We start from the raw sequence: 13,122 nt of genomic DNA on the forward strand, positions 1-13,122 counted from the left end.
ACACTAATGAAGTCTCCGCCCCCGTGTGGCTTCCAGTCTAGTGAGGAGACGAAGCAAACTTCAAACCAGGATCAGCACTTTAAAGAACAAAAATGAGGGTAAGGGCATAGGGAGTGATGGGGCATGGGGTAATTCTAGATAAGGTCGCCAAGGATGGTCTCTAAGGAGGTGACATCTGAATAGACATGGAGGATGAGCACTCAGTTCTCCGAAGATCTGGCTGAAGAGAAGTTAGGTCCGGGCAGAAGGAACAGCAGGTGTGAAGCTCCCGAGACAGGTGTGTGAGTCAAGAGAATGGAAGGGGATGAGGGCAGATCCCTGAGGGCCTTGAGGGCAGCGAGAGGAATTCGCATTTCATTCTCCGTGTGTCAGAAAGCCTCTGGAGCCACTAAAGCAGAGGGCTGGATTGATGTGATTTTTTTTTTTTTTTTTTTTTTTGTCATGGGTCAAGAGAGGAAGCAGGGAAACCGTAGTGGCAGGTGCTGGAGGTTTGGCGAAGGGACTTGTGGATGGGTTGGGTGTCGGGGATGGGATGGGATGGGATACGTTGGGAGGGAGAGGGGAGAAAGGTGGTGTGTAGGCAAAGGCAGGAATAAAGTGACTTAATGTGGCCAGGGCGGAGTCCCGCTTGCCAACAAGGCCCTTCCCACGGTGATCATGTGGCTGAAGACGGAGAGATGGGGCGAGCAAGCAGTCGAAGGAATATGTGCTTGTTTTAAATTCTCTCTCTGAGTCCCAGTAACTAGGTCTGGAAAAGGAGATGGTTGGAATAGCTTCAGCGGTTCTCAGCGGGGGTGGAAACACTGGCATTTAGAGGAGGGGGCTGGGGATTCTACACATCCAGAAATATGTAGGACATCCCACACGACAACGAATGGTCCCATGTCCCACTTTCGAATATATGTCCCACTGCAAATTTATGAAGATGAGAAGACTGTAAAGCTATCTGAGCCTAGAATCGAACTCCATTTTACATACTAGGATGGTATAAATTTTTTTTAATGTTTTTATTTATTTTTGAGACCGAGAGAGACAGAGGATGAGCAGGGGAGGGGCAGAGAGAGAGAGAGAGATGCAGAATCTGAAGCAGGCTCCAGGTTCTGAGCTGTCAGCACAGAGCCCGATGAGGGGCTCGAACTCACAGACTGTGAGGTCATGACCTGAGCTGAAGTCGGGCGCTTAACTGACTGAGCCACCGAGGTGCCCCAATACTAGGATGGTTTAAAAAAATATTTCCCAAGGGGGCACCTGGGTGGCTCAGCCAGTTAAGCGTCCGACTCTTGATTTTGGCCCAGGTCAGAATTTCACAGTCATGAGAGCGAGCCCCTCGTGGGATTCAATGTGGAGCCTGCTTGGGAGTCTCTCTCTCTCCCTCTGTCTCTGCCCCTCCCCTGCTCGTAATCTCTCTCTCTCTCTCTCCCAAAATAAATAAATAAACTTTAAAAAATAAAACAAAATACATTTTATAAATTACTTGCCTTTTATTTCTCTCTCTTTTTTTTTTACTGTTGAGATTGCACTCCTGAACACGTTATATATGTCAACTCACTTACTCTTCAACACACTAGTATGAAGTAGACCCTGTCATTGCCCCATTTTATGGATAAAGAAACTGAGGCACAGAGTAAGACCCCCAGCTCACACAGCTAAGAAGCAGCTGAGCAGGGATTCAAACCCGGGAAGTTTACTCCAAATTTTATATGCTCTAAAGCACAAGCACTATATCATATAGACTTTAGGTAGGTTTTCTGTGGATCTTAGTTCAGGATAGTAAGGTCGTTACTAAATATTGATAAGGATGAAACCCAGAGGGCATCTGGGCCCCTCCCAGCTCTAAAATCTGTTCACTCTGGCTGTGCTGCTACAGAAGTTCTCGTTCAACTGAACCTTAGGCTTGGAAGCTTGAGGAACTTCCTGAAGAGGAACAGTGTTATGTCAAATTAGTGAAGCTGGCTGGTGACCCGGCAGTGAGTGACCCCTTCTCAACAGAAGTTCGGTGCTATACTACGTCCTGCGACTCAGGAAAATCTTTCCTTGGGAAGTATTTTTTATTGTGGTAAAACACACGACATAAAATTTGGCATCTTAACCATTTTAGTTTTTAATGTTTATTTGTCTATTTTGAGAGAGTGAGAGCACGCAGGGTAGGGGGAGGAGCGGGGGGGGAGGAGAGAGAGAGAGAGAGAGAGAGAGAGAGAGAATCCCAAGTAGGCTCCACACTGTCAATGCAGAGTCCCACACGGGACTCGATCCCACGATCCTGGGATCACAACCGGAGCCGAAACCAAGAGGCAGACACCCAACCGACTGAGCCACCCAGGCACCCTGCTCCTCCCTCACTCATGCGCACTCTCGCTCTCTCTCTCTCTCTCTCTCAAAAATAAAAAATAATAACAATAAAAATAAAGGGTACACTGCAGTAACGTTTAGTACCTTTGCGATGTTGTGCAACCAGCACCACTGCCTTGTTCCAGAACATTTCATCACCCCACAGGGAAACCTTACATCCCTTACACAGAGCCACTCCCCCATCCCCCTCTGCCCCAGTCTCTGGCAACCACGAATCCGCTTTCTGTCTCTGAGGACTTATCTATTCTGGATATCTCCTAAAAGTGGAATCACGCAACACGTGACCGTCTGCGTCTGGATTTTTCACTCGGAATAATGTTTTCAGGGTCCGTCACGTGTTGCGGCACGTGTCGATAGTTCATGCCTTTCACAGATCTTCCCGTTGAGGTAAAGTTCACATAGCAGAAAATGGCACATTTTAAAGTGTACAATTCCGTGTCGCGTAGCACATTCGCCATGTTGTGCAACGACCACTCTACCTAGTTCCAAAGCGTTTCGTCGCCCCCAGATGAAACTTGTACCCATTAAGCGGCTGACTCCCATTCTCTCCTCCTCCACTAGCCCCGGGCAACCATCCGTCTGCGTTCTGCATCTACGGATTTACCTCTTCTGGATATTTCTTATGAATGCGATCACATAGTATGGGACCTTTTGTGTCCGGCTTCTTTCACTAAACATGGTGTTTTCAAGGTTCATCCACCCTGCAGCATACGTCGGTACCTCGTGCCTTTTTGTGGTTGAGAGCAACATTTCCTGGGATGCACAGACCACATTTTGTGTATCGTCTTCGTCCATTGATGGACACCTGGGTCGTCTCCACCTTTCGGGCATTGTCAATAGTGCTGCTACAGAAAGACATTCGTGTACACGTTCTTGTCCGAACACCTGCTTTCCACTCTTTGGGGCCGATACCAAAGAGTGGGATTTCTGTGTCATGCAGGAATTCTATGTGAGTTGCTACGGAGCCTCCATCCGGTCCACCATATTGCACATTCCCAACAGCAATGTTCCGCCTTCTTTCTCCATCTCCACACAACCCCCCCTCCCCCCGCCCCCGCCTAACAATTTTTCAAAAAAATTACTATGGCTATCCTGGTGGGCAGGAGGTGGTGTCTCATTATGGTTTGGATCTACATTTTCCTAATGACTGGTGACACTGAGCATCTTTTCATGTGCTTATTAGCCATTCGTACATTTTCTTCGGGGAAATGTCTATTCAAGTCTTTGGTCCGTTTTTAAAAACTGGGCTGTGTGTCTTTTTGTTGCTGAGCTGTGCCTAAGGAAATCATTTTAAATTTGCCAAAGCATCTAAATGTAAAGATACTCACCACAGTATTATTTGCGCTAGGGAAAAGATTGAAAGTGACACTTATGTCTGACAGTGGGGGATACGAAGACAATCCCTGTCCTCCAGGGGCACACTGTCCTGTCAGCAGACACACACAAAAAAAACGATAAATTCAGCAAGTCCCATATTCAGGGTGTGCACCGGGTACCGAAGGAACTCGGGAGAGGGGTGGAGGGTGTCAGACAGGGGAAGAAATGTGAGGGTAAGTGAGTACAAGGCAGAAAAATGGTACCCGTGCAGAGCTGTGAAAGAGAAGGATACAAATAGAGAAACACAAACAATCTGGGGGCTTGTGGTGTAAGTTTCAGAGCAGAGAGGCAGGAAGGAGCAAGTAGGTCTTTTGTGCTAAACATTTACCTGAAAACTCAGGGAGCTTCCAAAGGGGGTGAATTCCAAACATCAGCTTCATGTTTTGGAAAGATCATTCTGACAGCCACATGGAGGATGTGCGATGGTGGGGCCAGACTAGGGTCTCGTCAGGAGGGGTGTCACAAGACAGAATGAACCAAGCAGTGGCTATCGGGAGAGAGGAGGTGAGAAGGCTGGGGATCAGATAGGATTCCTAGATCATCGTTCCTGCCTGATACGGGTTTGATCAGGGCTTCCCCAACCCCCCCCCAAAAAAAAATCCAGATATGTTGAAATCCTAGCTCCCAGAACCCTAGGATGTGACCTTATTAGGAAGTAGGGCCATTGCAGATGGAATCGTTAAGATGAGGTCATCCTGTACTAGGGTGGACCCTCATCCAATATGACTAGTGTCCTGATAAGAAGACAGCATGTGAAGACAGAGACACACAGCGAGAAAGCGACGTGGTGACGAAGGCACAGACCAGGATGTGCAGCTGTTAAGCCAGGGAACACCAAAGATTGCCAGCAAACCACTGGAAGCTAGGAAGAGGCGAAGAGAGAGTCTCCCATAGGTTTCCGAGGGAACATGGCCCTGCTGACACCTTGATCTCGAACTTCCAGCATCCAGAACTGCGTGACAATAAATTTCTGTTGTTTAAGCCACCCAGCCTGTGGGACTTTGTCACAACAACCCTAGCAAACGAATACATTCCCACCTGTTCAGGATACCATCCTGGCATAGTTACTTAGCTCAATAAATACCAACAGCTAGCATTTCTTGAGTGCTTACTCTGTCAGGGTACATTTTAAGTGTTCTGCTCAGAGCAACCCATTCCATCGCCTTAGTTCCCCGTGAGGAAGAGTCCATTACTATTGTCACTTTCTATTTAAGGAAACGGAAACACAGAACGGTCGGACAAGTTTCCCAAGGTTACCAAGCTAGGTAAGTGGCAGAGCCAGGATTTGATGCTTGGTAGGCTGACACCAAGCTCTAGCGTTCTTGCACAGTATGCTACACAGCCGTTCTAATAAATATTTGCTGAAAGGTTCAATGGATGGATGAATGAATGAATGAATGAATGAATGAATAAATCTGGATATAGTGCCAGCGTGAAAGACGGGGATGATGAAGAAACGAGAGGGATCGAAGATAACTCCCTGGTGTCTGGCTCAGATGACTTAGTAAATAAGGCATCTCTGTTGTAGAGGAAGGAAAAAAAAGGGGGGCAACGTCAGATTTGAGGGGTGGAGGTTGAACGCTGAAGAAGCAATGAATAAATACACTCTTAAAATGCTGAGTTTGAATTGCTGTGAGACCAGCGAGTCCAATAGGCTGCTGGACAAAAGGCTCCGGCGCTCCAGACAGAGATGTGGTTAGGAATTACAGATTCAGGAGCCCTCGGGGCTCGTCGTGTCAGGGAGTTGGATGAGATCACCCAAGCAAGCTGTGTGGGAAGAGACAAGCAGACCACCCACCACGGAGCCCTGGGGAAAACTGGAATTCAGGAGGCCAGCGCAGGAAAAGGAGGCTTCACCTATTAGCACAGGGTCCATCACAGAAGGGACAGAAGTCAGCTCGTGGTGGATTGAGGGTTGAATAGAAAATAAACCAGAGGGTAAACAGATGAGCTGCAAGTGAGAGAACGCATGGCTTCGTGGTCTGGAGTTCGCGAGTAGATGCAGAAATGACTTTCCACAGTGCCGTGCTGGAGTAGCTCCTACCCCGTGACTGGTAAATTTCAGAATTGGGCCATTATTTAAAATTAAGTTGCAGGGGCGCCTGGGTGGCTCAGTCGGATGAGCGTCTGACCCCGGATTTCAGCTCAGGTCATGATCCCAGGGTTTGAGCCTCACATTGGGCTCCGTGCTGAGCGTGGAGCCTGCTTAAGATTCTCTCACTCTCCCTTGGCCCCTCTCCCCTGCACACGCACACGCACTCTCTCTCCCGCTCTAAAATAAAAAAAATTTTTAATAGTTTAAAAAACGTTTAAGAATAAGTTGCAAAAACTTACAATTAAATAAATCATATTGAAAGACAAAGGTCATAAACTCTTAACTCATCTCTTCCTAATTAGTGCATTTTACTTCTATCTGTGCTATTTTGTTGTCTCTGTATGGTGGAAATACTGTAACAGTGTGCCTGCCCCTGCACCTCTCTTTCCAGCTCTATGTTCAGTGACACCTATCAATAGCTTGAAAGTGGCCGTGGTGGGTGTATTTATACTGTGGAAACCAGCAAGTGCTACTGATCAGAGCTTGATTAATTTTTTGTCAATTGTCTACACTTAAGAAAGTAATAGAGGGATGTTTGGTGGCTCAGTCAGTTAAGTGTCAGACTCTTGATCTCGGCTCAAGTCATGGTCTCATGGTTTATGAGATCGAGCCCTGCATCAGGCTCTGCAAAGAACCTGCTTGGGATTCTCTCTCTCTCTCTCTCTCTCTCTCTCTCTCTCTCTCTCTCTCTTTGCCCCTCCCCAACTTGTGCTGTCACTCTCAAAGTAAATAAATAAACTTTAAAAAAAAAGAGAGTTTGGGGCACCTGGGTGGCTCAGTCGGTTAAGCATCCAACTTTGGCTCAGGTCATGGTCTCGTGGTTCGCGAGTTCGAGCCCTGTGTTGGGCTCTGTGCTGACAGCTCAGAACCTGGAGTCTGCTTCGAATTCTGTGTCTCCTTCTCTCTCTGCACTGCCCCTGCTCATGCTCTGTCTCTCTCAAAAATAAATAAACATTAAGAAATTAAATAAAAAGAGTTTGGCAAAAGTCAACAAATCATTCTGTGAGCACCAGTTGGCTCCATGGAATTTACAATAAAGAGCAAAGCACATTTTATCATTTTTAAGTTATATGTTACATCCTTTATATCAGTAAAATTTACAGTAAATTATTGTACGTGGGGGTATACACACACACACACACACACACACACACGTTGTTCAACCTCCTGACTCCACAAGGGGCAGAGAAGTCTCACCCCGCTAGGAACGGATCATTGGAATTAAGGTAGCAAAAGCCTTCAATGCTGAGGGGCTAGAAGATGCACTGAATTTTCCCAGGAGGAGCAGACTAGGGGTGGCCTTTAAGGCCCAAAGAACTCCATGCACTGAGCGATGGGGAGGGTGACAGAAGTCAGTAGCAATGAGGGGTAGTGGTTGTAACAGCCTGATGGTAAACGGTCTCAAGCTGGTATTACCCAAGGGCAGAAGAGCAATGGTCTGAACATGGCCATGGATTGCCAAGCCCTCATCTCCCACTGGCCTTTGTAACACAAGGGTCATGGGAGAATGAGTAGCCTCCATTTTTGAGGTCCCAGGGAAAGCAGTATTCTCAGGGGATAACTTGGTTTCAGTTAATAACAGCTTTCTCTTACTGAGTGCAAGGGGAGTATAGTGTGGTGATATGATCAGGGTTTCTGAGTTAGACATTTCAGGTTAGAGTTCTGGGTCTGCCACTTCCTAGACACGTGATACGGGGCCAGCTACATACCCTCTGAGCCTTCATGTCCTAATCCATAAAATGGAGATAATACAACCTCCCACTCAAAAGATAATATCCCTAAAACACTATAAGCACAGTGCCTGGCACATGACAAAGTTTCAATAAATTGCAAATATTTTTGTGGCTATGCAAGTGAAAAAGCAAAATAGTCATAAAATTACAATTACACATGGCAGGAGGCGGGGAAGTGACGGGAATACATCGTGATATTAACAACAGTTGTCCCTGAATGGCAGGACCATGGGGTTTATTTCTTTACCTCCTCTGTATTTCCCAAAACTTCTACAACAACCCTACTTTGGCTTTCATTCGGAAAAAAATATTTTTAAGTTTATTTATTTATTTTTGAGAGACAGAGAGCAAGAGAGCGCACCCAAGCAGGAGAGGAGCAGGGCGGGGGGTGGGGGGGAGAGAATCCCAAGCAGCTTCCATGCCCCCATCAGCACAGAGCCCAGTGTGGGGTTCCATCTCACAAATCCATGAGATCCTGACCTGAGCCAAAACGAAGAATCTGTCGCTTAACCGACCAAGCCATCCAGGAGCCCCAGAAAAAAAAAAACTTTTTAAGCAAGCAAGGACAGTGTATAGGAAGGAAAATCCTCATTTAAAAAAAAAAAAAAAAAAGACCAGTGTTGTCTCAGGGCATGAGAAAAAATTTTTAAAGTCTTCTGTGGTATACACAGGCCTAGCACCCTAGCAAATTATTGCAAAGGGCAGAAAAAATATTTGCAGAGTTTAGCATTCCCAAATCATCTTTTTTCACCAGTAAAGAAATGAGTAAGTTCAAAGACTGTCTCCTCTTCTCTATTTTCTGTCTCATCCTATGATTTTTACATTTTAGGAGGACTTTTCATGAATAAAAGTGCTATAAATTAAGCTAAACATGATTCAAATCTTTAATTTATGTATTCATTAAAATTTTACCTGTTATCAATCTTAGGGTTCCAGGTGTTAATGGCAACTCTAAATGAAAGTCAAATATAATCATTTGCATAAAAGCATTAGAAGATGATTAATTGGTATTTTCATACAGCTGTGATCCATTCGGCACTTCAAGAGCTGAAAAAAAATTTCCCCTAAAAACATTTACCTACACTAATCCTCATGAAATTGCAGAACACCTTCCAGTTTTTCATGCACTCAGCTACATTTATAGCATGTTCATTACTGGAGTCACATTTCATATTTCCTGATTTTAAAAGACATTACAATTGTGCACCCTTGAAAATTAGGCTGATTTCCACACCATTCCTTGAATATTTATGTGTTCCATTCCTACAGGAAGATAAAGATTAAACCTACTTGTATGAACACATCCCCATTTGTGTGTTTTAGCATGATCTGGGGAATATATTCCAATTTCAAGGGGCCTAAACTTGAGGGACCCTAAAAAAATAAGTCACAGGGCTTAGGTAGAAAAGCGTTTTCAGAAAAGTGATTTATCTCTGCTGAATAAAAGCTGTGGCCCTGGCAGCTCAGATCCGGTTACGATCGCTAAGGCATGTCCAGGCTGGTTATCTAATGCCTCTGCAGGAATTTAGGCCACGCATTAATGCACTGAAGATAAAATCAATTTGAAAATTTCTTAAATCAAATACCAATCCTGGAGTACGACTCTATGTGCAGGGGAAGCAGCCAACAGTAATAGGAAGCCAATTATAAACTATAAACCACTCTGCTCAAACATCCTGGTTTGTCACTGGTAGGGCCCATTACACAGTTTGCACAAGTTAAATCCATTGACGAGACAGAATGGCTTGCTAGACACACACATACGTGTGCTACACACACACACACACACACACACACACACACACACACGCACACAAAGGTGCCACTCAATTAACAGGGACTCATTGAGTGCAAAAACCCACAGCAACATCCTGAACATAAATATCGTCCCATTCTGCTATGGCAGTATAGGCAAGCATTTTAGAAATCAAGCCCTAATTCAAATACTGGCCTAGCCAATTACTTAGTATTTCCCTCCTCAGTTTCCTCATCTACAAAATGGGATTAGCAATGAGGAGAAGCCCATGGAGATTACATGAGAAAATGCATGTGAGATTCTGAGCACAGCTGTACTCGGCCGATGTTGGCTAGGATTCACCCCGTGTTCCTTCATCATCCTGACTGCCCTGACCCCAGAACAGCAAAGGCATGGCACTGTGGTCACACGGGCCAGCGAGTCTTCCAGGGCGGTTGACCAGGCTGCAGGCAGTGAGGTGTTCTGATTGTTTTCATTGCATGTGTGATCTGCAGAGAAAACAAGAGGTGGGGGCCATCTTACAAATCTTTCCCCAAGGCCAGATATCACAGCTGATGAAATTACTCCCTTGAAATGTGAATGCAGATACACCAGTCATCGTTTCGTGTAATCCAGGCTGGTGGCTGACAGAAAAGATAGTTTTCTACCCTATTCCTCTGCGGCTCCCTTAGATGAGGCCCCAACACCTCTGTCCTGGCCTCCTGCAAGCCATCGTCAACTCACCGTCCATAAACGGTCAACTTCTACTCTCTGCAATTCATTTTCCTTCATTCAGCTGGTATTGGTTGCATGAATAATACGAATCAGGCACTGGGTCTACAGGTACGGTCTCTGAAGAGTTTCTTGGGGGCATGGGGTGGCTCAGGATGTTAAGCTTCTATTAATTTCGGCTGAGGTCATGGTCTCATGGTTCATGGGATCAAGCCCCACATTGGGCTCCATGTTTGGGGTTCTCTCTCTCCTTCTCTCTCTGTTCCTCCCCTACCGGCACACTCTCAAAGTAAAACATTTATTTATTTATTTATTTTAATGAATGTTTATTTACTTATTTTAATAAATGTTTATTTAAAACTTTTTCTAATGTTTATTTTATTTTTGAGAGAGAGAGAGAGAGAGAGAGACAGAGCACAAGCAGGGGAGGGGCAGAGAGAGAGGGAGACACAGAATCTGAAGCAGGCTCCAGGCTCTGAGCTGTCAGCACAGAGCCTGACGTGGGGCTCGAACTCCCAAACCGCAAGATCATGACCCTTTCAAGTTTACACATGCTATTATGGCCACTACTTGAAAAGTGCCTCCAGCACCTTCACAGAGCATTGCACATAGTAGGCTCCTTTACCTTCCTCAGAGACCTTCCCTGACCATCCCATCTAACTCCATACATAACCCCAGTCACTAACCCCTTACCTGCCTTACTTTCTTCCAACTTTCAGAGCGTTAATCATTATCTAAACATGTATTACTTGGTGGCGTACCTGTTTATCCTTTCATTTCAGCTAGAATTTAAGCCCTGTCAGGGCAGAGCATTTCCTGCCATATCCTCAGTGCCTAGAACAGTGTGTAGTATGTGGTGGGTACTCAGATACTTAGTGACTAGATCATCTCTCCTCCTATGGGTGCTTCGGTCACAGCACTTAACACGCCGTTTGTATCATCAAAGTCTAGGCTCTGTTGGTTATGAAGCAACAGACACAAACTAGGGACAAGGGACACGAGGGACAAGGGAAGGGGCAGGAATCACCGAGAAGGCCTCATGGCAAAGTGGAACTTGGCTGGGGCCGAGGCATTTCTACCCAGCTCCCGGGCCATCGTCTTTATGTTTTGCTCCCTAAGCTGCAACTCCATCCTCCTCCTTGTCCTGTGTTTACTCAGCTCACCTATGACCCAACATATGCACCGGCCCTGCTGGCTTCTCAACATCCAAGAGTCTCCCTCAGTTAAAAGTAAGAATTTGCGGGCCGCTGGTTAGCTTTGGGCCAGCTGTCTATCTCTTGACCCAAATAGTTGTAGCCTTGGGGATGGAGAGGGAGGCACAAGGGGGGAGTGTCTAGCACGCTTCCTAGAATCTCAGGACAACCAAAGCTGCCTGGCATAAACCATCCCCTCCAGAGATATCAAATCATGCCACTTCTCCCGAACATACCTTCCTCTTTATCCACTCCCTTGTATTGTTTTTCCTGCCTGAAATGTATTTTCTTCAAAGCCCAGCTTCGGTACATTCACAGTGTTGTGCAGCCATCACCATTGATTCCAGAACATTTCGTCACTACAGAAAGAAACTCCATACCCATCAGCAGCCACTCCACATCCTCACCCCCGCCCCAGCCCCAAGCAACCACTCATGTTTTCCATTCTCTTTTCCATTCTCTCGGGTACATATCTAGAACTGGATATTGGATACATTGCAATTGCCGGGGTATACGGCAACTCTATGTCTAACTTTTTGAGGACCTGCCAGACTGTTTTCAAAAGAGGCTGCACCACACTGTCCATCCCCATCAGCAAGGTATGAGGGCTCCAGTTTCTCCACACTCTTGCCAGGACTTGTCACTGTCCACCGTTTTTTTTTTTTTTTTATTTTAGCCATCCTAATGGACGTCAAGTGCTACCTCATGCAACAGCCTTTTCTACCTCACATGTCAAAGCCCAGTTCAAATGTGACCGCCATGGAACTTCCTAACCTGCTCCAGGCCAGACTGTCACTCATTCTCCATAATACCATCATTTATCTATTGATCTATTACCATTCCTGAGCACCCGGTACATGCCAAGCACTGTTCTAGGTGAAGGTACAGTGAATGAAACCAAAAATCCCTGTGCCCTGTGGAGCTGGCAGAAAGAGACAAAGTTTGTGAAATGGTTGTTAAGGGCTAAAGCATAGCCACACAGTAGAACATGCCAATGGGGGGGGGGGGCAATTCTAAAGTGAAAGTCATGGAAGTTCTCACTGAAGTTAAGTTGAGCAGGAATTGAAATTGTCTGAACTATGGAACATCCATGAGAGATGTCAAGTAGGTTTTGAATAATGGGTCTGGAGTCCAGAGAATAGAGTCCAGGTAGATAAAGCAGAGGTGGAGATCATGAAGAACCAGAACCTCAGACTAAGGTGTGGCTGCTAAACTAGGTGAAACCTCAGAGTATGAGATCTGTCCTAGAAAGCAAAACTCTGTTCATTTTCTATTGCAGTTGTTAACAAATTAACACAAACTTAGTGGCTTAAAACAACATAAATCTATCATCCTACATTCTGTAGGATGTCCCACATGGGCCTAAATCCTGGGCAGGCTGAGTTCCTTTTTGAAGACTCTAAAAGAGAACGTTGCCTTGCTTTTTCCAGATTCTGGAGGCCCCCTTCCTCTATCTTCCAAGACAGCAACACTGCATCTCTCAGACCATTCTTCCTTAGTCCCATCTCCTTCTGATCTCAGCCAGGGAAGATTCTCTGCTTTTAAGGACTCACGCAATTAGACTGGACTCATCTAGATAATCCAAGACAATCTCCCCATCTCAAGATCCTTAACCACAGCCAGAAGTCCCTTTTACCATGCAACATATTTACAGGTTCCAGGGATTTAGAGTATGAACATGGGGTAGTGGGTTGGGAGGCATTACTCCTCCTACCACAATAAATGAAAGCATTTCAAAGAGTGATTATGTCATATGCTAACATGTCAAAAAAAAAGTTAAGGATTAAGAACTGACCATTGGACTGGGGCACCTGGGTGACTTGGTCAGTTAAGCGTACGACGTCAGCTCAAGTCATGATCTCACCGTTCTTGAGTTCGAGCCCTGCGTTGGGCTCTGTGTGGACAGCT

The sequence above is a fragment of the Puma concolor genome, chromosome C1 (genome assembly GCF_028749965.1).
Source record: "Puma concolor isolate L17-30 chromosome C1, mPumCon1.1.hap2, whole genome shotgun sequence".
NCBI lineage: Eukaryota > Metazoa > Chordata > Mammalia > Carnivora > Felidae > Puma > Puma concolor.